The following is a 21,538-nucleotide window of genomic DNA, read 5'->3' on the forward strand; positions in this document are numbered from 1 at the left end:
AACTCCGAATGCGTATCGTGAATCTGTGTACACATTAACCTTCAGGTTCTTGGCATGTATACAGGCTTGTGTCAGAGCGACTAGCTCTGCTGCTTGAGCGGACAGAGTATCAATACGGTGTGTTTCAATAACTTAAGTGTCAGTAGTCACTGCATACGCGGCGACTAGTTCTCCTGTACTAGTTCTCATACATGAACCATCCACATAAAGTGTCAGGTCAGGATCTGATAACGGAATATCTGTCAGGTCTTGTCTTGGCTTAGTCGTAATGTTAACTACTTCCACACAATCATGTGGGTCAGAATTTGAATTAACTGATGGTAACAGTGTAGCAGGATTCAGAACGTTGCAGCGTCTAATTTCTATGTGTGGCTGGAACAGTGTTAATTCATAACCCGTTAAACGTGCAATTGTCAAGTGCTGAGTTTGTGTTCGGTTTAAAAGAACTTCTACTGAATGTGGGACTTGTACTGTCAGGGAATGTCCTAAAACTATGGAATCACTTTGTCTGATAGCTAGTGCTGTGGCTGCGACTGACTTGAGGCACGCAGGCAACGCCTGGGCGACTGGATCTAGTGTGCTCGAAAAATAAGCACAGGGCTTGTATTGACCTGCTTGATCTTGTGTAAGAACAGATAATGCTGTACCTTCGCGTTCAGTAACAAAAAGTGTAAAAGGCTTACTGTAGTTCGGTGTAGCTAGAACTGGAGCTTGACATAGGGCTTTCTTTAACTCGTTGAAACTAAGTGTATGTTCAGATGTCCAAGGGAGGACAGTCGATACGGCTGCCTCCTGTGTCGTTAACTGTATCAGTGGCTTGGCTAGAAATGCATACTGGGGAATCCATTGTCTACAATAAGAAGTAAGGCCGATAAAAGCACGTACCTCCTTCTGGGTTCTGGGCTGGGGAAGACTCGCTATTAACTGGATACGGTCGGGTGTCAACTGCCTACCCCTCTTGGACAGCAAGTGTCCTAAGTATACCACTTGCTGGACACAGAATTGAAGCTTCGAAGGTGACACCTTGTGCCCCATCTCGGCTAGAAAATACAGAACTGTAAGGGATGCTCGCTCGCAAGCACGTTCAGAACGGGCTGTGATCAGTAGATCATCGACATACTGGAGCAGGGCAGTGTCAGTTGGCATGTGAATATTGTCTAGTTGTCTCTTAAGTGCTTGACTGTAAATACTAGGGCTTTCTGTGAAACCTTGAGGAGCGCGTGTAAACATATAGCTCCTTCCATTTAAACAGAATCCGAAAAGAAACTGGCTGTCTGGATGAATTGGAACACTGAAAAATGCATTCTTGAGGTCTATGACAGTGAAAAACATGGCTTCGGAATCAATGGCTGTTAACAGGGAAGAAATGTCTGGAACAACTGGGTACTGAGGAATAATACATTTATTAAGCTCTCGTAAATCAATCACTAATCGATATACTGGGGGTGCATTTGGATCAGTACGTTTCATGACTGGAATGATCGGAGAATTACATACATTGGAGTCAGTTTCTACAACTACTCCTTGAGCCATGAGCTCGTCAATAATTTTGGATAAGGCTGCTACAGCCTCAGGTGGCAATCTGTACTGTCTGATTCGTGGTAACACTACACCTGGTTTGAGAGTCACACGATGGGGTGTGATTTGCATGTAACCTACATCAGTTGGACCTTGCGCCCATAAGTGCTGTGGAACATTAGACAATCTCGAATCAAAATCTCGTAATACATAGTGACCCTTAAAGTCACGTAGGAACAGACGTATTCCCTCTGGGGAACAGCAAATAACTGCACCTAATTCTTTCAGTGTCTTAATGCCTAATAGATTTTCTGGACATGACTTAGTAAGTAACAGATCAGTAGTTCGGGACAATGGACCTACTTCTAGAGTGACTGGCTTTGATATCTCGTTAACTATTGGTTTTCCTGAAAATCCAAGGGAAACATTTCTTGAGCCTGAGAGCGGAGCCCCTGGAACTTCGGCGTGACAAATTGTGGTCCTACTTGCCCCTGTATCAATCAAAAACTTTCTGTCTTTCCCTAATACTTGACTGTGAACATAGGGACCTTCTTGATCTACAGGTATCTCGATGAGAGGCAAGCCTACCTCCCTCTCTAGGCTGTTTCATGAATATGACTGGTACTCTGGATACTCAGACTGTGCATACTGATACATCTGCGATGTAACATGCTGTGTTGCAGCTATAGGCTGCGGGGCGGAAACTGTCTGTTGTGCATTCTGTGGCTGAGGAATCTGTGAAACTTGTTCTTGTCTTGGCGGACGTGGTCTTTCTTTAGTCTTACCGGTAGCTATGTTGTGTTTCAGAACTGCACACTCGTTTATAAAATGACCTGGCTGTTTACAATAATTGCAGTTCCCTTTAGCGGGAGCTGCAGGATGACTGGCTTGATTGGCTTGATTTGGACCCCTCTTCTGACTGTCTTGAGGAACAGATTGTGCAACTAGCACTTTCATTTTTGTGTCTTTCATACGTTTTCTCTCGTGTTCTTGCTCCTCTCTGATTCTATTCTGGTGATACTGGAGCATCTGGAGCATCTGGGACGGAGTATTTGCTTGCCAGGTGCTTTCGACTTTCAAAACTCGATTTTTAATTTGCGGACTTGAATTCTCGACTAATTTGGTAACAAAAAGATGAGGGTATGACTCACTACTTGTCTTGAGACCACTATTAATACTGAAACATTTTTCGAATCTAGAATAAAAATCGCTAATATCCTCGTCTTGTTTCTGTTTACAGGCTGAGATTGCATCCCAGTCTTCTTTCCTAGTTGTCAATAATCTGGGTAAAACTTGAATCAATAATTCTGGTAATTCTTTACATTTATCTCCAAGACCGGTACCTGGTACTCGTGCCTTGTCTTCAGCTTCTAGAGCTGCCCAATCGATCTTTTTCTCTCCCACCTCCCATTCTTTTTCCTTTAACTTTTCATACACCCCTGCGGGTAGCAGAACCTTTAACATTTTAATAATATCTGGGTAAGTATATTCTCCCATACGGAGCATGTCTTTTAATTCTCTATGGAACCCTGCTGGATCTTTGTCATGACAGGGGATTAGTTTCTTCATTTCAAGAAGTTCCATCTTTGAAATTGGAGTGTATACAAACACTCGTTGCATTACGCCACCCGCCCCTTGGACTGGGTGGACTTCTCGTAACGGATTCTGTCTGTCTATGTAAAACGATTTACTTTCTGGGGGTGAGACATGAACAAAATGCGGGTTCAGGAACGTTCTATATTTGTGGCGCTGTTCTAGAATGACACTAATTAAATCGGTACCTAGACCTCTCCATCTATACTGGAGTAACTCGTTCAGGATATCATGTAACGGACCTGGATCAGAGTGTTGACCCTCATACAGAGTAATGAGGTACTGGATCATATACATACCCACCAGTCGTTGCTCGGCTGGGGGCAATTTCAGAAACATTTGTGCCACTATTTCGTCTGGAAAAGTGGTAGAATCAGTAATCCATCGAACTGCTGATCGGGCTAGTTCTTGTTCATGCATGGTACTTAATTCGCTATAACCGATTCGTGATTTCAGAATGTGATCGGTAGCTTGAAATACTTGTTCTAGAGAACCTTGTTCTGGTGCTGGATGATGAAAAATAGGCTTGTGTTCTAGGCGTAAATGGCGGTCTGGAAATCTGGATTTTCCTACATACGCTATTCTGGCGGGATTCTCGTTCTCTTCCTCTTCGGGATCAGAGATACTTTCTTTCTCGCTTACTTGTGCTGCTTTACGCTGGTCGTGTAACCTTATTATTTCTTTACGAATTTTCTTGTACATACTCTCCATAGCACTGACGGTCTTGTGCTTACCCTCGGCTATATTATCACTCCACCTTGTCAGGATTCTCATTTCGGCGGGATCTTTAGACGGGTAATCTTGTTCTCTTATTAGACAATTGATCAGGAACTTTAATATCATGAGCTGAATCTCGGCTTTCCTTTGAGACATAATCTCGCCAATACTTTCTGGATCATCCCCTGTACGGATGAAACGATATATTCTGTCTAGATCTTCTTTCATATTCGGCAAGGTGACTAGATACTCGGTCACTCTCCTTACACGTAAGGAATATAAAACCATAGTATATTCGCCTGGAACTGGATCATAGACACATTCGTTAAGGGCTTGCCTGATTTCTGTAACAGACTTATTACTTTTAGGAGTACGCTGTGATGCTTGAGCATGTAATTCGAGTGCTGATAAACGCTTGTGTGGCGGCGGGGTTTGAGGAGTAGCTCCTCCTGCGGCCCCTAAACTGGAGTCGTCTACTGAGGCTCTACGTCCTGGCAGAGTGGGAAATGGAACTGTAGGCTGGACCGGGGGTACCGTAACAGGTACTCCGGTGTCTGGAGGAGCGGGAAGTGCCTGATTTACAGGGACTGGCGGAGCGCGAACAGGATTTGCATATTCTGGGACTGTGTCGTCCAGATAGGACGAAATAAAAATATCAGCTGCGGTCGGTTTGTGACGTAGCTTAGTCGGAACTAATGGTGGCGGGAAATTACTGGATGCCTCTGGGGTCGCTTTTTGCACACCTTCGGCAAGAAGAGGATACATACCCTTAATAAGGGCATGCCTCTGTCTGTCTGACTGTTCGGTTTTGACTTGTTCACCTATCTCGATTAATTCTCTTTCTTGGGCTCGTTCTTGGGATTCTCTACTTAACTCTGACTTTCTGACTTCCTTTTCCGTTCTTCTATGCGCTTCCTTACGCCATAACTCGATGGCATCTTTCTGTGACTGTCTGGCTTTCTTTTTCCATAATGCTTCTTCTACTCGCATGATACATTCGGCATCCCATGTACCCGATACGGGCCATCTATACTTTTCTTCTAACTGTTTGGTATACTCTACCCATAAATCTAGATACAATATGGTGCTTATGCCATGTTTCTGATACATAAAGTGACCTGGACTGTCCCTAGGCGGAACAGGAACTGCTTCCTCTAATAAACCTTTTCTAGTTTTTAACTGACGTAACTTGGAAAATATAGGCATGACTGAACTGTAATCTGGACACAATACAATACACACTAAAAACACGAAATCACATCGCACTCATACCACAACAGTAAAATACATGAAGAACATTATAAATAACAGTTCGAACAGAATATTACCTGGAATACTGAGAACAGAAATAGAACAGATTTTCTCGAGAACGGAACAGACTAGAGTTACTGGATGCACTGCTGTAACAGTACGGAACATACCGGTCCCATAAAGGGACGCATCAAGACCCGTATCCACCTAGGTGAACACTTCGTTTGTGAGTCTGGGCACCACCAACCCACGGACCAGGAGTCAATTTAGATTGGTCCTGTCTAGATACTACCCCAGCAATGGTACTCACCGGGCAGCACGGAACGGAAGGCCTCGGACTGGACTGGACGACGGACGACGAACTTCGGACTTCAGTTACAGGTGGGCCTCCGGATACCTCGGACCTTGGACTCTCGGCTTGGGCTCTGGTCGGGACTCGCCGCGTTCCTCCACCGTCTCGTTCGGATGCTGGACCGCCTCCTCCGTCTCCTCCGTGGGCCTGAGGGATACTTGGAGCAGAAATATCTGCCAGTGCACGGTATGGTTCCGTCACGACTGCAGAGGGTCAGGGGGTCGGCGTGGCTTCACCGACGCGTGGGGAAAGGGCAAGTCCCTATTCGGGCGCCATTATGTGGTAAATAAATAAATAATACCCTATTTTTGACTAGACTTATAGCATAACAGATAGCTCAATAAATAAGAGTCAAGATTCGAGGTAGTAGGAGTTTGTGCAGGTTTATTACAGCATAAGGACAGGATCAGGACAACCTGCATAGGAACAGAATGACAGGGCCCAGCAGGACAACTGGGGCCCAGCAGGGGAAAAGAGGCCCAGCAGCTGCTGGGGCTAGGTCTGGGATGAGCGCGCTAACATTCAATAACAAAACACAGGCATATATACATAGCGCGAACACATAGCATTACATTGCAGTAGGCGTAGCAGTGGGTGGAGCAGAAGGCGTGACGCGTAGCAGTCGCGAAAGATAACAGTAAAAAGAGGTGTAACTGGGAGTATACATAGACATGTGATGCAAACGTAACAGAATATGTCATGAATGGGCGGAAACATAGGAGGGGGCTACCTAAGGAGCCGGGACCTCTAACCTAATGGTGCGCGAAAACTGGCAATGACGTGTTACTAGGAGAAGCTGGGGGCTATGAACTCTGTGTTAGGAGCAGAGACTAAAGTCTGGAGGGTCGGAGCGACATGTACCTAAACCCTATCTGGTATCTAATGTTTAGGGAACATGTTGATATAAACTAGACGTCATGAGGGGAAAAGCTAACTTGACTCTAAGACTGGACCATGCATTATTCTACATGTAGTGCGTGATGGAGAATATTAAATGACCATTAATACAGTATTTCTCTAACATGGAGACGAGAAGGCTAGACAATGACGGAAACTATTGATGCAGTTCAGTAGCTTAGGAATGCAGAGGAGGAGGACTGAACTGATAACTGGAACTATAACATACTTTTGGCAGACTCAGAGGCAGAGCCAAGCTGCACCGGGCACTGCGAGGCAGGAAGTAAGTGAAGGGTCGAGGATACAGGTGGGGGCTGTATCGCTCCTCAGCGAGGCTTTCAGGAGACAGGAGCTGAATCTGTGGTCCGGGCCCTTTTGAGGCCTGGAAACGGGGATTTTATAATGGAATAACGTGCACACTGGGAAACGTGGCAACATTACTTTACATAGGCCTGATATTCGTAGTATTCACGAGGACTGGAAAATAGCATACTAGAGGTGGACACAACTGTAATTGCGTCATTAATCGGACATGGGGAATAACATATGCATATTGGTCATGCACACATAACATATGATGGATGAGGCGTAGGGACACAGAACATGGCAAAATTTACTTTTCCACAAGAGAGCTGTTTTTCTGATCAAGTAGGAGCAAGACGTCTACTGATTGCACATGGGGAAAGTTCCACTTCAAAGAGACAATTAGAACTTTGCATCTCTTGTGAATGTTGAATACATCCATTGTAAAATGTGCATGATTGCTGGGCACAGATGCAAGTGTAAGATTGCCTCTGGTTTTACATGGCACAAGATGGAGCTTGTGATGACAGCCAGGGGCAGAGGCTTCACACGTCATTATACTCATTTGTTGGTACTCCTGCCTGGAGCCAGCATCGTCACTAACTGTGAGAGCCATCACATTTCACACAAAAATTTGTCTATGCTGCAGAAAGAACATGATATATGAAAAGGCCCTACCCCCAAACCAGTTCCTGGGCATGACAGGGGGAATCAGTATCCCATGTCTGGAAGTGTATATAAAAGTGGGACCCAAACTATTTCACTTGGTTCGAGATATAAGTTCCCATAGACCAAGGAAGGGAGTATGCTGAAGAACAGCAGAGTGGGTATCTGCCGGAAACCCAGATTCCCGGAGGTGAATGGACGTCACCTGAAAACTACACATCACGCTAAAAGACCTGTGGTTCTGCCTGGGAACGGTCAGCCACCCTGACATACTAAGAAGGGGGAAATGAATTGCTGACATTGATGTTGTTAACTTCCAGTCAAACTAAACGCCCAACTACCTAGACCGGAAGAGATGTAACTCAGAAAACGGACTATTTAAGGGAGAGTATCCAGAGTTCTTCAAATGTCTCATGGACTCACTGATTGTTTCTTCCTTCAAACAGTATGAGTCAAACTAGTTCTCTGGCCATCCTTCAGGGTGTCCGCTCCAAAACTATACACAGAGGACAATGAAATTATGCTGACGCAACTAGCCTATGGTCATACACCATGGGCCAGCGTCTGGGAAACTAACATATGGAAGTTAGGAGATCTGCCTGATTAGAGTTGAGTTCCATTTAAAATCTATCCTATGGAGTAAAGGCAACTGGAGCCAAAGGTGACCATGTGGCAATAACAATAAGTATTAGAGGGAATTACATGCTGTTGTGGAGATTGGGACTAGTGCCCCTGTGTGCCTCCTCTCCCACCTGATGCTCAACTTCTGTAATTGAGGCCAGTGGTGGCAAATTGATTCCTCCCTTTGCTCATCCAATGTGTTGGAGGGGTAGTGATAGCACCAGAGGGAGAGAAGGTGACTAGAGAGATGTCCTACCTGTTCCTCCAGTGTAGTCTGGTTTCACTGGGTCTGGAAGAACTTCTTTATACTGGTATGTTCTAGTGAGATGAAGGGATATGCCAGTGAAGGTGTGGCATGGGTGAGTTCTGGTTCTCTCAGTTCTTCAAGATTCCTCAATGGCTCCACAAGAGCCATATTACTCCTCGTTGCGTTCTTTCCACACAGTGGTTTTGTGAGCCCTGATGTGGCACCAAGGCAGGGAGCCCAGTGCTCCATCCTTCTGTTTTTGTGGAATGAGTGTCATTTATGTCATCAGTGAAACGCCCATCTTGGATTGGCAATATAGCCCTTGTGCACTAGCAGACAAAAGAAATCTCAAGTGGAATTCCTTAAGCCTTGAGAAGTGAGGACCACAAAGAAATCAAGTCAAGCATATTCGCAGGTGAGAATAAATGACATGGGATTTCTCACCTTGAGAAAATATTTTACTGAAGTCTATTAATGACCTGCATTCTTACCTCAACACAAATGCTGAACATATTTTGAATGTTGTTAGATCTGTAAAGTGGAAACCACTGGGGCTCTCTGAGAAAGACCGAGATGGAGAGCGCTTAAGGTAATGCATAAGAGAGTGGCTGATTCAAACTCCTTAGAGCAAGAACCAGTAATTTACAGTAGGAATCTGGAAGTGAATGTACTGTGGATGGAGCCTAGGTGGAAACCACTAGATAATGTGTGTAGAGGAGCTGTTAGACTTCTGTGGGCACCGCCTGATTTCAGAGATGACCAGTTTCAGATGGAAATGGAGACTTTGGGGCCCATTATGATGTTGGGCGGATCGCCATGGTGGTGGTGGCGATCCGCCAGACGTGATCCGCCAGACATCCATGCCCGCCCGCAACCCATTTCCCCCCGCCATATTACTATGGCGGGAGGGACCGCGGCGGACGGAAACACCGTCCGCCGCTTTTCCGCCCCAGTCGCCTTGCGGCCAGGGAGGAAAAGGGTTTCTATGGTGGCGGTGTCTATCAGACACTGCCAGCCATATAAGGATAGGCGTAAAACAATGCCTTTCCGTGGCGGCGGTGCATGCGGTCTTCACTTCGGGGGCCCCCTGCGAGCCCCCGAAGTGAAGGCGAGGTGGGGGGTGCACATGGAGGGTACCTGTGGTACCCCACAGCATTTGCATACACAATGCGGCAGGCACCATGCGGTGCCTGCCGCTTTGTGTATGCAAATGCATACATGCATTTTTAGCATTGTGGCGGGCGATGCTGAGAGCACCGCCAGCCACAATGCTAAAAATGCAGGATGTACCTGCCACTGTGCCGGGCGCATACTAATAACCCCCACGGGACCCCCGCCCTCATGGCGGGCGGTCCCAAAGACCGATAGGATGGCGGGCGGACTAAGTCCGCCCGCCATCCTAATGTACCCCTTTATTTTTATATCTTTATGACGATCAGGAAATAGGTGACTCTCCCTCGAAAAAAAAAAGTACCTAAGAAACGTACAGGTTCTGTTTAAAGTGTTAGGTGGCAGAGTGATGGTGGTCCTCAGAAAGGCGAACATGATGGGTAACATCTTTAGAGTAGTCGTTCGCAAAAGAAAGATTCTGTGTGATGACAATTGTATTCTACTTTGTCGAGTCCACAATACAGTAACCTTGGATATAAAAAACACCTTGTGTTCTATTAAGACAGATTTGAATAAGAGGGACATTTGTACCTCTTTCACTTACCCAGTAAGGTTGAGGGTGAACCTTAAAGGCAAAATATGCTTCTTCATACAGTGGCTCATCATTAATATTTAGAATGCTGGGCAATTGAATAACTTGGTTTAGTTTTATGAACTTAGTGAATGCAGAAGGCATGCAGTGGTCCGTAAGTGCCTGCTCTCATTAGAGTTGGGAAGAGTGTGGTACAGGGTTGTGTTTTAGTCTAGTTATCTGTTGACATATTTTTCCCTAAATAGTCCAACTCACATTGCCCTCTCTTCCTAGTACAGTTATATGTGTTTCTCATCCAATAAAAAGATGTAATATTAGAAGTCATTCTGCCAAAAACAATTCAATTAGGAAATGGATCTTGTTCTTCTACATCACACATACTAATCCTTTATTCAGCCATCTAATGTTGAGAGATGTTTTTTCCTACCCTGGGTTGAGCTAGTTGAATAAGGAGCCTGTTATATGCGAAAGTAAAAACATGAAACTATTTGAGGGTTTCTGTGGAAACCCAAACGTTAGAGGTCTTCTTGAGATAGATGGTCCTTGTTGAACTTGGCCCTCTCTTCAGGGTCATCCCTAGACTTTTTGCAGTCACTCTTCTGTTTTATGAACCCACTTTTGCTAGCATTAGGACTCAGAACACTTTACCACTGCTAACTAGTGCTAAAATGTTTGTGCTCACTTTTTATAACATTTAATCTGCCTATAAGTCCCTAGCAAAGTGATACTGCCTGTACCCGGAGGCTGTAAATTAAATGATACTACTGGGCATGTAGCACTGATTGTGCCACCCACTTAAACATATCTCAGGCCTGCCATCGCAGCCTGTGTGTTCAGTTTTGAACTGTCACTCCAACCTAGCAAGATACAGCTTTTCTCAGGCCTAAACCTTTTTAATACATATACGTCACCACTAGGGTAAGGTCGGGACAGACCATAGGGCAGGGTGCAGTGTATTTAAAAAGTAGAACATGTACTTTAAAGTTCTACAAGTCCAGGAAGTAAAAATACCTCCCAAAATCATTTTTCACTACTAAAAGGAAGGCCTAAATGTCCCATAGGATAATATTGGAGTTTCCTAATTTCATTTAATAAGCTGTAACTTCCATTTGGGAGCAGGTAGATAGTTAGAGTTTGGTGTTGTTAGACCTGGCATCTTTGGCGTGGTTTCCCCTATCTTTTTGCCTCTACCTCCTGTATTTTTGATGCTGTGCTGGATTTCGTTTTTGCTGGTTTAGATGCTTTGGACACTCTGCCACTGCTGATCAGTGCCAGAGTGTAAGTGCTCCCTGTGTAAATTATTATTCTGATTGAATATACATGTTTGGCATATTTGTATCACTATGAAGTCCCTAGTAAAGTGCACTGGGTGTGCCAGGGCTGGTGATGACAAATGCTACTGGTGGGCCTGCAGCACTGATTGTGCCACCCACAGGAGTAGCTCTAAAATGGTGTCTCAGGCCTGCCACTGCAGTGCCTATGGGCAGTTTAGAACTGCCATGTCCTCCTGGTCAGTGTCCCCACTGACCAGGCCTGACCCTTCCCTTTTTGTGCACATCAGTCACCCCTATGGAAGGCCCAAGGTACCCCCCTGGGCAGGGTGCAGTGTATGTAAAAGGTAGAGCATGTACTAGTGCAGGTGACATGCTCTGGTAGTGAATGGCAGCCATTTTCGTTTTTCACTACTGTAAGGCTATCTTGCTCCATAGGTTAACATGGGGGATGCTGGCTACAGTGGTTAACAGCATTTCTTCCCATAGGAACAAGATAGGACATAAGTATCTAGTATCCCTGAACTCAGAATTTAATAATTAATAACACATCTTTTAGGAAAGGTTGTTTTTAAATCCTGTGTTTGAGAACAGCACTTTTAGAAAGTTGCTGTTCTCTTGTCTGACCCTTCTGTGTGCCTGGGCCTGTTTGTGTATTGACTGTCTGGTTTGAGAGTGACAGGGGCTGGGGGATTCCCCAGGAGGCTGGATGAGTCAGCACTAGGCTGAATGACTGCAATTGCAACTGGAGTGGTGGGAGGAGTTAGCACCTGGGCTGAATAGGGCTGTGTCTGCCTTCCACAATGCTGGCTCCACCCCCCTGCTGGGCGGCTGAGGACCCTGCCCCTCACTCTGAAAGGAAAGATGCAGCCAGCAAAACAAAGTGCTCAGGATCCACCCAGAACTGGTTCAGACCGGGCTCAGGGCCCACCTGCACCAAGAGAACAAAGACTTTAGGGGTATAAGTACAGGACCCCTGACAACAGAAAATTAGATCATCCTGGAAATCAAGAAGGAACCTCTGCCACGGAGAAAGCTGAAACTGGAGAAGGAAGATTGTCCTGCTGTTGCTCTGCTGGACTGACCTGTTGCTTTGCTGCCAAGGAGAGGGGAGGACTTTGCTGTTGAGCTGTGTCCCCTTGCTTGAAGGAATCTCCAAGGGCCTGAGAAGAGCTGGCTCCCTGTTTTGAAGTCCCAGGAACAAAAGGACTTCACCCCCAGCTTCCCTGAACTCTGCTGAGAGAGTTCTGTCCTTCCTAGAGTGCTTGATCCAGTTGTGGGGCCTCTGGAAGTTGTACCTGAGCTGGGAAGCTTGAAACTAAGCTTGAGTGACTTTTGAACTTGAAAAGTGTTGCATCGCTCGCTTGCGGAGCACATCCCCGACAGTGCGAGAAGTTTCCTGCCGCTACGGAGGTCGAGATCGTCGCAGCGCCTGACGCCGCTGCCAGAGACGTCGCATCCTTCGTTTGCGGGACGCACCAGACCGGTGCGGGAGAATCTAACATTGCTGCGAGTATCGTCGCAGAGCCTGTCGTCGCTGGGTGAGAACGCCGCACCGCTTGCTTGCGGACCGCATCACGTCGCTGCGAGCATCGTCGCAGGATCAACGCATCGAGGAGCTGCGAGAGAGAGGATCCCCGCTGGACCGCGCCTCGTCGCCCCGGAGATCGTCGCAGCCCCTATGAGATCGTCGCATCGTGCCTTTGCGAGAACAGACTTCCTATGGAACCTACGCATCGGAATCCATACAAGTGGCCTTCCTCCCCATACAGACCGGATTCGTCGCAACACGCCCGCTGCTGCAGCGGGGCTGTCGCATCGCCTCCCCAGGGTCTCAGAAGCAACGCATCGCTTGTTTTCCACCGCACCAGCTTCTGCTTTTGGAACTTTGTTGCAACTAAAAGGTACTGTGAGTAAACGTGACGCAACTGTGAACTTTTCACGCATCCGTAGAGAATTCTATCGCAACGTAGAGAATTCTAACGCAACCTTAAGAACTCTTTTGAAACCATATTCTTGAACTGTGTATGTTGGATTTTTGCCGTTTTGGTCTTGTGTAGTTTAGATTAAAAATACCTTTATTTTTCTAAACTGTTGTGGAGTCAGTTTGTGGTGTTTTCACTGTGTTACTGTGAGTGTTGGTACAAATACTTTACGCATTGCCTCTGGTTAGCCTAGACTGCTCGTGCCAAGCTACCTAGAGGGTGAGCAGGGATTATCTCCGAGGGTTATCCCCTTGCCCTGACTAGAAGCAAGGGTCCCTATTTGGACAGTGGTACCTACCTCTGCCAACTAGAGACCCCCAGATCTAACAGGTGTCTAAAGAATTATAATTAAAATCCGTCTTTAATGGTAAAGTTGGGTGTAGTTTTTCATGAAAGGAGTTCTTGGGCCTAGAAAGAGTGGTAAATAGAACTCTCTTGGCCAGATCAGTACCTCAGTCACAAAGACTAGGGGCTAAGCCCATACAGGAGATGGTAAAAAATCTACGCAGCAAAGTGTTTATCCATCACTATTTATGGGAGCGATTTATGGGGTTACAAGGACTGTGGAGAGATCCAGAGAGTTGAGAATAATTGTATTAGAAGATTGCTCTCAATACGTCAATCAGTAGCCACATTTATAGCACATGAAGAACTGGGTCTGAAATATATCTCCAATAGGTTGACCCTCTCATCCCTGGTCAGATGGTTTAAAATCTGGTTTAGCATGGAATTGAATCAAGCAATCAGTATAGATTGTCTCTCTATACACAAAGGCCACACAAGTCCCCGGCTACATTATAATATAGGCTCCTTAGAGAAACCGGGCTGTCCGACACCATATATGACTCCTAAAAAGATCACTAAGAAAGACCTGCCCTGGACTAAAAGACAACATATATTAAGAGCTAAAGCTGACAGAGAAGATAGAGAACTTTTGAAATCTTTGGTCAGGGCACACATTTTCCTGAAAACGTGCTCATCTATGGAACCTTATCTTAACGTGTTACCATACCCCACCACCGCTTTCTGTAAACATGATTTAGACTGAACCTCTTCCACTGGCTATTAGCAGCACCTCAGGGTTAACAAAATGTGAAAGACCAGGAGTTTTGTTCATGTCATAATTGTTCGCACAAAGATATGTTGCATTTACATTTTTTGGCTTGGCAGGTCTCCTGACAGGTGCCTCAGGGTCAGAAGGCCCCAACAACCTTGAACCTAGCACCTGGACATCTGTGAGTCCTGCCCTGCCATGTGGTACCACCCCAGTTCTGGACCCTTATAAATAGGTTTGAAGGTGCTTCACCACCACATCTGTAGTTTCAGCAGAACTGACACATCTCCTCTGCTGCATGGCATAATGCCGAGCAGAGCTGGTGCATCTCCTCTGCTCTGTGGATTTCCCCGATGCAAGGAGGTCCCATTCTAGCCCGCAGCCACATTAGAACCGCTGATAGGAGACACATCCCCAATGAATGCCCTCGCATTACAGCACCAGAACTCATTGGAAATTACGCTGCCTGACACACCTTCGACCAGGACCTCACATCGGCTCGGCTGCATGGCACATTGTTGACGCAGGACTTAAGGTACTCTTTTCAGTGGGCCTCTGTAGCTGGCCTGTGCTCCATTACAATTGGCCTCAACTTGTGACTTTGAACCGGTCTAGCACGATCAGATATCCAAAGTTGGCGCTTTGTACTTTTTAACGCTGTTTTCACTTAAATCTTTAAAATTGCATATCTCCGGTTCTGCTGATTGGATCTTTGCTGTTTTGATCTTGCTTTATTTATTATAATTTACTCTTAAATTTCTAAACTGTTGTGGGATTTGTCTTGTGCTGTGTTTTCACGTTATTACTCCTTGAAGTGCTTCACAAATATGTTACACATTGCCTCTAAGTTAAGCCTCAATGCTCTGTGCCAAGCTACCAGAGGGTTGAGGAGAGGTTAATTTGGGGTTTGCCTGTGCCTTAACATGACAAGGATTGTGGTTCCTGCATGAGTAGGGTTTGACACACACTCTCCACCAGTAACACAATTTCTTACAGTCCTGTTGACATTCTAACCTGTGATTGTAGGATATTGAAAACAATACCCCAGAAGTGACTCCAAGGGCCAGTAGGATGATCTCCTCTATCAACTACAGGGACGTAATGAGCTTCACTGGCCTTTCCCTGCAATTGCCCAACTGACCATTAGCAACTGGATCTGTCCTAGATCCTGGTGCTGGACTTTGTTGGAATGAGTCCTAACCCACAAGTGGTGCTCTCCAGGGCCTTGTCACATGGCTGGTGTTAGAGTGCACTCCACCAGTTCCCAAGCTGCAAGATGAAGGACTTAAAAACATTTTCTGCCTGGAGAATCGATGGTGAACACGATTTCATTGAAGCCACAGCCATCCTACCTTTGTCAACCATCGCACTGAGACCCTGCTCTTCCTCAACCTGGCGTCGTAGAGCACCTCCTTGGTTTCAGCTTGCAGCTGACTCGCTGCCAACTCATTGATTACTACTTTTTCTCCATAAAAGTTAGACTGTACACTTTCCACCAGGGCGAACATGTCCATGTTTCCGATCTATGATCCATTGAGGTCGGACTTAACTTTTGACTTTACCCAGTCTACTGGGAGCAACTTTATTGGAGTTTTTTTGTTTTAGTGTCATTTGATTTATTAAACTTCACTCTATTTTTCTAAATTTGTTTGGGAATTTCGTGTGTTGTGTTTTCGTTTTTAATGCTGTTAGAGTGCTGCACACATACTTTACACATTGCTTTACACATTGCCCCTAAGTCAAGCCTGACTGTTTTGTGCCAAACTACCAGAGGGGTTAAGCACAGGTTAATTTAGTGACTTTAATAGTTCACCCTGAGAAGGATTGTGATTATCATTTGAGAAGGGTTCTCACCCCCACCATTATTACTCCATAGATAGATAGATGGATAGATAGATAGATAGATAGATAGATAGATAGATAGATAGATAGATAGATAGATAGATAGATAGATAGATAGATAGATAGATAGATAGATAGATAGATAGATAGATAGATAGATAGATAGATAGATAGATAGATAGATAGATAGATAGATAGATAAATCACAGACTTAAGTAGCAATAGAATAGTCAAATATATATATATATATATATATATATATAAGCACAACATACAAGAACACTGAAAACCATCTAAAAAAACAGTCATGCAGGACACAAAGATTAAATTGGAATAGCTTTAGTCCTCAATATTAATACATGCCAGCATGACATACAAGAGGGCAGTTATAAATGCACTTAATTGCAATCATGCTAAAAAGAGAATACCTTTATAAAGAACAGTGTCAAATGGACACATCTACTATGCAGTAAAATAGCACCAATAAGATAAACAAAGCTTTCTCCAAAATGAATTTACAACAGCATTAGCAGGAGACAGGAACTGATAAAGCTGGAATGTGTCAGACGCTCATATCTTGTAGAAGGCATCTTGAGATCACTTCGGTCCCCAAAAAACAAAGTCAATACTAAGGTAATAATACAGTAAAAACCAAAACAATGACCCTCGACAGAACTACATTGTTAGCTGATGTGCTGGTTGTGAAATAGCTCAATACAGTCACTCAAAGTTAATTTATCCAGAGGCTGAAGTAGGCTGATTCACTGCCCCGTCCTAAAATCTTTTGGGGGTAGAAGTAAAATGTGAATGACACAACAAACAAATGGGTGCAGAGAGCTGGCTCAAAGCCCCTTTAAGTAAGTATATTAAACACAGATTTTTAGTAAAATCAAAAGGTCTTGGCTGACACCAGTCCTAAAAAGGCCACTGCTATAAAATGAGAATGTAGAAAAAGCCCCTTCCATTTAGGTCGGGCTCTGCTGCTCTCAAATTGTGTGTAAAAAATGCAGGGTCATTTTAGGGTGAAAGATGGGCTTCAACAATACTGTTCATCCTTAAATGAGAGATCTTAGTCAAAGTGGAGAAGTGTGGCTCAATGGTTAGAGCGGCAGACCCTGATGCAGAGCTCTGGCCCGGGACCAGGGTTCAATTCCCGCCTCGGCGGGTCTTGGGCTCAAAAATTCCCCGGACCTGATAATTCTCGCCTCAGTGACTATTCCAATCATGGGTCCCACTCTGCAACTCTGGGCAATAGCTTGCTTAATCTCCACAACGGCCCCCACAACGCTGAGGATGCCTGGCCTCCACCTTGGGGGTGCCCAGGAGTGGACACTTCACAGGGAAAGCCAGGATGGGTTCCACAGCGGTATTCGTACAAGCGCCTTGAGACCCTTGCGGGTGAGTAGTGCGCTATACAAGTATCAATTTACATTTACATTTACATTACATTTACATTTACAAGGTAGAAACAGTGAAACCCTGGATAAGTCTTTAATTTCCCTAGTGAGGTACAAAAAAGTAGGCCTTGGGAGTAATTTCAATTATGCTGGCGTACATTTGACAAGGAATTACCGATAATTATGCAATTGGAAGAGTACATTTAGCGAGCTAGAGCGGAGGCTCGCTATTCATGTTGTAGTACATTTGTCACTATTTCTTAGCGCATAATACATCGTCACGTCCATTTTGGACACAAGGCTGCATTTTGCACTAAGCAAATAGCTCTAAATGCTGATAGTAAATTGAGTTCAATTCCTACCCCAAGACACACATTTAGCGCTGAATCTTAGTGCTCAATGCTTGCACCCATTTTGGATGCACGGGGGCATTTGCAGTATGAAAATGGTTTAAAATGGTGGGAATAAATTGGAAGAAAATTCCTATCCAAGAGAACATTTACGAGCTCAAGCAGATCCTCGCTCCTGCTATTTGTGTTCTGCTGCATTTAACGCTATTTCTTGGTGCAAAAAACATTCTCAAAAATAAATGTTTGCACCAAAAATAGTGCTTAGTGTAGAATTACTCTTCTCAAATATTTAAGCGTAATCTCGTGGACTTCTCTTCTAATTCTGCGTGTTTATGCTACTCTAAATTGGCCGTGTTACGCCAACCCTACAAAAATGAGCGGACAGGTTTGAGCACAGAGAAATATTGAAGCAAAACGTTGGTTCCCAAATAATGGGCTGTAAGGCTAGAAGCTTGGTTGTTGTCTTCCAAGCAGTTCTGCAGACAACTCAGAGTTCAAATGCGGTTATACACTAAGAGGCAGCTGTTTTCTTATACCGAGCATTGTTAAACTGTTAGACATCCGTCATCCATACATTTTTGTTTCATTTTAAATTTGGTGGAAAAAAATGCATTAGTTGTAGTTTTGAAACTAAGATGCCCATCACAAAGCAGCACCCAGTGGTGCGGACAGATCGTCTACGAAGTTATCATTGTAACATAAGGTGAAGTCTCCTTTCTTGGTCCCAGGCGCGCCAATACTTTTTTTTTCATTTGTTCTTTCGTCTGCAGGCGCAGTATACCGCAGGCGATGAATATTCAAATATGTCTGTTTGCAGTAACATCTCTGTATCTCTTGTCTTAAACAAGTAACCATGGATACCATCTGTGCGATGCAGTGACATTCCTTCCAACATCAGTCCCCAAATCTGGCCTGAATGAGTCTCACTGTTCACCGGCGCCAACTTTATTACTTTTATTTTGCCAACATGTGAATTGTATCTTCGAATTTGCATGCCAAAGTAAATCAGGAAGGTTGTTACAGCAGACATGGCGCTAATAATCAACTCCTCATGGCAGTAAATTTAGTCCAGCTGTGCTCGAGCCCAAGAAATAAAATTAACGTCATTTGTAGAGGGGGGCACATAGCATGCGCTTCGTTTTATTCATAACAGAGACACGAGCCAACGTGCAATCAAACAAAACGGCCTATCTGATCACGACAGCTGGATTACTAATGAAACATAAAATATGGCAATTCAGTTTTAAAGGTCCATAATATGAAACGGCAACATTGCACCAGTCACGTGCACTCGGGAATATCGCAGATTGTTAGTTCAGGGATGAAATAGAATACATTTTACAGAACATTATCGGAAAGTGTAATTCACTAACTAAGAAAACAACTGAAGAACCGTATGACGTCTTCAAATCTACAAAGTCCATGCCCTCCATGTTCACATCCTTGATACTTCTAAGTCTGGTTTTAGAAGTTCGTAGGCTACTAATTAACTCACCACTGAGGACAAGGTACCATATTATCAAGAATGGGCGATAACATTATTGCCGCTTTTTAGGGCAGGAAACTGCTGCTAAAGCGGCGATAAGGGGCTTGATAATATGCCGATAGAATTCCAATGGAAGCCCAGGTTTGATGTCCTTCACACCACAACCTGGGCTTCTATTGGAATTCTCCAGGGCATATTATCAAGCCCCTTATCACCGTTTTAGCGGCAGTTTCCTGCCTCTAAAGCGGCGATAATGTTATTGCCCATTCTTGATAATATGGCCATAGTTCGACATCGGTTAGTATGTGCAAACAATACCCCCTTCCAAAAAAACTCAAGTAGACCTTAATCACGTGACAAACTGCCTATGTTGTTTGAAATGGCGTGGTTGAAGGAGCTTGAGCTTTTCATTGAGGCTAGTAGTCTTCATCAAATACGGGTTTCATTTGGAAAGAAGCTGTGATCTTATTTCTGATTGATTTGAGGTGTCAGTTAGAGATAGATGGTTGAGACATCCAAGTGGTAATATATTTGAATGCAACCACTGAGGCGGAGACTGACGTTTGTGTAGGATGATGTGTAGGTTGGATGATTATGTGCTTTGTCCTTGGATCATTGAAATGCTATGTAGGTTTCATTCACACTATGATCCTGCAGATCCCATCTTTAATGAGGGTTTCAAATTCATTCCACGTACCCTGATTTTTGGTCTTCGTGCACTGAAGTTAGGTTTCGGCTTCATCAAAGATTGGGATCTCCATATGGGTGTGGTGCATGGTGATGATTGACTCCCATCAAATATCGCTTTTAGAAGCAACTGCTTTTTCAATTTTCCTTATTTTCTGCTTGAAGAAGCTCGAGAAGGCTTCACAATTTTCCCTGGAGTTGCTCGTGATCACTGTAGTATTTTAGGTCCCTGTTGGTTGTTTCAAAATTGTGAAGAGTTTACTTGGCCGACTTTTGGCTCTATCTAGTTGGAATCGTAAGAAGACTGCTTTTGCATACCATATGATCTTTTTGTAATTGCTTATTAGGTGCAGTAGCAGGTTTACATGTAATGATGAAGGTTAATGCCCGATAGTCTGTCCACAAATATGAGCCTCTTCCTTTCTTTGTTGATGTTTAAATTGAACCAGGAATTTGATAGTTTGATTTTGTGTCTTTTGAGGAAGATTAGGGCTACCACTTCCATTATATATGAAATTTTTCCTCTGGCACAGGGATGTTTAAATTATCCCTGTTCATGTTTCTAGTATCTCTAATCAAGTGTATGGGTTTGATCCCTTGACCTCTTCCTTTCGATGTGCATTTGGTGATGTGGCATATGATTTGGTGATGTTCGTATGATGCAGTGGATGCTAATAACCCCCATCTTTAATATGATTAAATCAAGCATAACATGTTTGACGTGCAAACGCCCCATGCACTCTTGTAGAAAGTTATGATTGGTAAGGCAGTTTGTTAGCATGGAAACCCGTGTATTTTCCTTGTTGATCCAGCAGAGGCTGGAATCCCCTAGAAAGATGGCACTCATGTGAAGGGAGTGTACTGCAATTGTTCCAAATCACCATTCAAAAAACATCTGATTATCCCCTTGGGAGTGGTTAAGGAGATATAGTTTCACTATGGATCTGCCTGGTGTGTGCATCTCGAATGCCATGTATTCACATCAGGACAGATTTTCCACTGTGAAATGATTGTTGTGCAGGGAACTTCTGTGTATGACTGTATTCCCACCGCCCCGCCATTGTAGATGATCTAGGTGTTTGATGATGAAATTATGGGTGCTAGAACTACCCATATGGAGGGCAGATGATTGATTTAGCCATGTTCCGGTTAGGAATGTCAGGTCAATCTCATGAAACAGGATAGCTTTGGCTATATCTGTAGCCTTTTTAGCCACTGATCTGCAGTTTTGTGCCATACACTTCAGTATCATCACTGACACCCAGGGCTTATTTGCATGATCAGGGATAAGCAGTATGGAGATCAGGTTCTCCAAAGTTAACATTCTGTGTATTGTGGTGTGCTCTATATGTATTGGTGTCTGTCACAGGCGATATGTCGTAGGTCGTTAAAGGAATTATCTGTGAGGCACCTTGGTAGGACTGCAGTAGGATTTCAATGTACATCTTGGATAGCTGACAGAGTTATTTCTTAGGCCAATGGGGGTCATTAGCAAGTGATATGAATGGCCATGGTTGAGTGATACAGCATGGATGCTTTGGGGGAGTGTCTGTCATCGGTGTGTAAAAACCTCTGATATGTTTGCTTTATTGTATCTTG

At 44.4% G+C, this 21,538-nt stretch overlaps 1 protein-coding gene across 1 annotated transcript in view; it reads right to left on the reverse strand.

Moving 5' to 3' along the window:
• ASIC2 (acid sensing ion channel subunit 2) overlaps nucleotides 1-21,538 on the reverse strand; it is a 1,943,108-nt gene that overhangs the window by 266,706 nt on the left and 1,654,864 nt on the right. The gene's annotated exons all lie outside the window — the stretch shown is intronic.

The sequence above is a fragment of the Lissotriton helveticus genome, chromosome 5_1 (assembly GCF_964261635.1).
Source record: "Lissotriton helveticus chromosome 5_1, aLisHel1.1, whole genome shotgun sequence".
Taxonomy (NCBI): domain Eukaryota; kingdom Metazoa; phylum Chordata; class Amphibia; order Caudata; family Salamandridae; genus Lissotriton; species Lissotriton helveticus.